The sequence below is a fragment of the Genypterus blacodes genome, unplaced genomic scaffold (assembly GCF_046128005.1).
Source record: "Genypterus blacodes isolate CSIRO-AG114 ecotype Tasmania unplaced genomic scaffold, CSIRO-AGI_Gbla_v1 ptg000114l_1, whole genome shotgun sequence".
Lineage (NCBI taxonomy): Eukaryota > Metazoa > Chordata > Actinopteri > Ophidiiformes > Ophidiidae > Genypterus > Genypterus blacodes.
In genome coordinates this window covers 100,001-105,000 of record NW_027466918.1, presented here as the reverse complement: position 1 = coordinate 105,000, position 5,000 = coordinate 100,001, and the positions used below count along the sequence as shown (strand labels likewise).

Below are 5,000 nucleotides of genomic sequence, written 5' to 3'. Positions count from 1 at the left end.
TTTATTACATCAGAAGAGAATACTGTAAGTGCTGATATGGACTTTAAACTGATTGATAGCTGGACCTCAGGAGCTGGGTTAAGGTCTGCTGGCCCTGTTTTGTCAGGAGTGAGTAATTAAGAGGCAGAGTTATATTGAGTTTTCATGTAGTCGCCACAAATGGATTCAATCTCCTCCTCCGCCCAGGCGACCGGCTGCCAGGCGTTTTTTCTTTACCTCCAGTTCAGAAGAAGGATCCAGTCCTGGTATTTCAGGGAAAGGTCTGTCTGAGCCAGATTGCGCCCGGACGCTCCCGGCTCTCGTCAGTCGGGTAGCGGCGGCTTTGTGGCGAGGGCGCGGCGGCGTTGTAGCCGGCTATCACACCTGGAGGAGAAAATAATCACAGCGGCAGAAGGCAGGCGGTAAATGTCAGCTCGCTGTGAGACTGCCAGACACAATACGCCATTTGTGGGGGGGTGAGGGGTTCGCTCAGGGGAGAGGAGGGGGGAGAGAGGGAGCCTGAATAGAAACCTTTGAATATCCGCCTCTCGCTCGACCTTTCTCCTTCTCTTTCTCCCGTTGCTTTCACCTTTTCACCTTGTTTCAGTTTCCCCTCTCTGGCTGCTCAGCTCCCCGCTGCTCTGAGCTTCTGAGCTTCCTTATCCATGACTTGCAGATGTCAGTCAGCTTTCTTCAGCGGTGTGAGGAACCCCAGGTGAGTCCAGCGCAGTGACACGCTGCACTGGAAACGTGCTAGTGTGCATCTGGCTGTTAGCTCAGTTCCACAATCCCTCCTTCGATCAATGGATGAGGAGGTTCAGAGCCCGCAGACGGATGTGTGCAGGGTAGAAACCAATGGAGGGCAGCCTGAAGCCTCACAGAAACATAGGCGGTGTGCATTGCGGGTTTATGTGCAGCCTGTTATTGATTCATAACACTGCTGCTGCTTTTCTGTGACTTTTCTGTGTGAAAGCCTGGAATGGCTCAGCAGACAGTAACATACTAGCAGGCCAGATATGGAGGTTGTGTCTGCTGGAGCGTCTCTCAAGCAGGATAACTGGAAACGCTGTGAGCTGATTGTCACGAAGCTCAGTGGGCAGCGTGGACACGATGCAGGGAAGAAGCTGTGAAGTTTTGGTTCAGGTCGTCCTCATGGGGGCGCTAACTAGAGCCTGAGACAGATCCAGGTCTACAGTCTGCTGTAACTAGACTGGTCTAACCTGATAGTGGTCCTACACCAACATCTGTAACATGTGTCACTAACCTCTTCTGTGAGTCTGAATTGTATGGTTGATGAGCCTTGGTGGAGGTATTAAGCCATGTACGTGTTCCTGTCCTCGCTGCTTATCTTGGCTCTGTGTTTCTTGGGCCTGAGGGAGTTCTGTGAGAGTTCTGTCCTGTTAAACCCCACAGCAACACAAGCAAACACATCACTGTGACCCAACTACTTTATTGGTTTCATAAGCCATGGCTGCGCCGTAAGGCTCCGGTTCAGACTCAGGTTCTGGCCGTTCCACTGAGTCTAAGCGACGTCCTCCAGATTACATTTCATTCTCTTACATCACAGGGAGGTTTAGCCCAGATAATAAGCGTCTCTCTCTCTCTGATAATAGAGCGTTTGGAGCGCAGCGAAAGGAATTCTCTCTTGATTCACAACAGCTGTGAAATGAAAGTCTAACTCTTGGTGCTGGTGGCTAAGAGTGTGTGTGTCCCCGAGCTCCACACACTCCAGGAGATAACAGCGGCCGAGGTGCCAGAGAAATAAACTCCTTAAAGATATTGTGTTTCCTTCCCAGATCCCCAATCGTAAGAAAAATATACCTCCAGAGAGAAACAGGAGGCCCACTTCCTGTTTCCTGTCTGCCCCCTACAGCACAGGAAGTGAATGAGACCCTGCGTGGGAGGGAGGGAGAGTGGAGCTGGTGTTTGTTGTCGTGGCGCTCGGACTGGTTAACTCAGAGTTAAGGCATTGTGGGGTCCGGATTAAAAAAAAGGGAAGCGGTATCCATAGAAACAGAGAGTGGTAAGGTAAATATTAGGGTTTCCACTCCCAAAACACAAACAGCCTCAGCGGGGTGGGCTGATGCTTTGGGCTTAGCTGAGGATGATTTGTCCTTGATGGTGTTCGACATGGCGAGGGAACGATGATGAAGATCAGTCTGTAGTGTTCTCTGTGTTGGTCTTTATGTGTCGGATAGAAACAGATTCATTATTGAGTGTTTGGGTTTATATGGCACACACACACACACACACACACACGCTTCATGCTCTAAATTCATCATGATGGATCCATGGAGCTGTAGTTCATCTCATGATTGACTGACACAACAGGAAGTTAATGTACCAAACAGTCAGCATGATGCACGTGAAGATCAACCAGTGAGGAAGATTAGAGAGACAAACAATAAGAATTCAGTCAGAAATTATGTTAACGTGATGATAAATGACAGTCGGACTCAGAAAGTGTTCAAGCCTTTTATTGACATCTTTATGTCTTTGTTGTTGCCGTGGTGCTTCGACTCTCACAAGCTGCTGACTCAGAGGGAGGGGCAGGGGTCAGGCGATACGTGTGTGTGTGTGTGTGTGTGTGTGTGTCTTTGCAGCCTTTCCTCCATATCCGTCCAAATATAACGCTAACATAAATATCAACTTGACTGCAGAGTGTTTGGATGGAGGTGAGATCCGAGGCCTCAGAGAGACCAGGAGGGGGATGTGTGTGTATGTGTGTGTAGGTGTGTTTGTGTGTGTACGTACTGTCAGTGAGGACAGTGATTAGATATACACACACACACGTATGTAGGACAAGTTTGGGAACGTTTGCTTTACATTTGTTTGTTTTGGTGCTGGACCAAATATAAACCTGACCTCTCTCTCTCTCTCTCTCTCTCTCTATCTCTCTCTCTCTCTCTCTCTCTCTGCTCTCCTCCTGCCAACCATAACACAGTGCAGTGTGAGTGTGTGTTCTCAGGGTTAGAGGAGAGGCTCATGTACAGTAGTTCAGTCTGGGGCCTCGGTGGTTCAGGTTTGGCATCTGGGAACATTTGCCACCGTGTTATTTTCCCCAAAAATACCCTTCAAGCTAAATGATGAAGTCGGGGAAAAAGGCGAGAGCCAGTGAGCGATGTGTCCGTCTGGAGCTGGAGCTGTCACGTTCCCGACCTGAGTCTCTTTGGTCGTCACGACGTCTCCGGACGCTCAGAGCTCCGTCCAACTTTCCTCTTCCCCCTGAACCAGCCGCCATTGTTTCCCCCCCCTAGCCCCGCCCCGCCTGTGCACGGCGGGCGGAGGCCCTCAAAGGGATCGGCCGTGATTTGATTCTCCCCCGCTTCCCGAGGAGGCAGCGCTCTTATTGAATCGGCTCCATTACATTTCATCTCCACCGGGGGAATACGGCTCCTCACAGGGGGAGAACACGGCCATGTTGTCTCACAACACACACACACACACACACCAGGCAAACAAACACACTGCAGCCGCCTCGCAGCTTCTCTCAGGCTGATAAGAGGGGGTGTGTGTGTGTGTGTGTGTGTGTGTGTCCATGAACATGCTGATAATGTTCTTGCTGTGTGTATGGATTCTTGCCCTTTTGTGTGTGTTTGCTGTTTATTGATGCTGTTCTTGTGCACACTTGTATTGTGGGAGTGTCTGAAATCAAATATGTGTGTGTGTGAGAGAGAGGGAGAGAGAGAGCGAAGGTGGCAGCCGTACACTGAAGTACAATCAGACATACACTCCTGATGTTCCTTGATTATGGTGGAAACACTGTGATGTTAAATGTGTTCCCAGACATGCTTTGCAGGCCTTTGTGCCGTACCAGAGCACAATTAATTCACACACACACACACACACACACACACACACACACTCCCTCCTTTCACTCGCCGTGGAGTAAACACAGGGCTAATCCTGCATTCCTGCATAGTGGCGGTCCTCTGAGACTCCACAACAAGGAGCGCCAATCAAAGCTTTACACGCCTGCACACAAAGACCTGCACAAACATGTGAAAACACACACACACACACACACACACACTCAAACACACACACACACACACACACACACACACACACACACACACACACACACACACACACACTCCTTTATGTAGGGATGCATTAAAACACAACTGGGAACACAAATGCAGCGGCTTTATTTTTCCTAACTCCACTGTTTTCGGTTGAACCGTTTTACATTTTGTGACCTCAGCAGACACACACACGCGCACACACACACCATCATCCACTTATCAACACCCATCATCCGTGTGGCTTGTCTGGCTCCTCTCTGTAATCCCACACATCTGACCTCAGCGTGTTTACAGCCTCGCCCGCTCTTTTGATGATGTCGTCCATTGACGTTGTAATTCTAAGGCCTGGAGTGAAGTCGGATCGACGCAGTCAGACGGCTCTTTGGCTTTTAAACGGCTGCTGTATGTCGATGCTATTAGATCAACCATGATGACCGAGTGGTTCTTTATTGACTCAGATATTCAAACCAAGGATCTTTAAGATAACAGCGTGAGAAGATGCACGTCTCTTGGTTTTGGACTCGTTTGTTTTTGGACTCATGATCACCTGTAGGTTGATGATCTGAAGGTGAATGATGGAGCCAATAGGTGTCTTGTTGTGGTTTGCTGTTCAGTCTGACCTGGAGTGAGGAAGAGCTGGCAGCTGTGATGAAGCTGGGCTCAGCTGCTCCTCTGTCTGGCTCCTAACGTGCCAGAGGGAGAGGAGGGAAGAAGAGCGGGCGGACAAGATGTTGGCTTCCGCTGCGACGCTGAATGTGTGTTTGTCACTCAGAGGAACATTATGTCTCAGGGAAAGCGGCGGCGCTTTAGAGGTCCTCTAGACGTGCCAGGGAACGTCGTGAGGAACGTGAATCGCAGGTTTGAGGGAGGGGAGTTTGATCCACAGACACGCCGTCCACTTGAAGGTTTCTGCAATTCCCAGTTTTGCGGTGAACGTTACAGAAGGAAACACACATCGATCCCACAGCCGCACGCCTCAGAACCTGAAGATTA

General features: G+C 49.8%; 1 protein-coding gene across 6 annotated transcripts in view; it reads left to right on the top strand.

Annotated features, from left to right (window-relative positions):
* Window positions 1-5,000, top strand: part of pard3ab (par-3 family cell polarity regulator alpha, b) — a 163,799-nt gene that overhangs the window by 124,937 nt on the left and 33,862 nt on the right. The gene's annotated exons all lie outside the window — the stretch shown is intronic.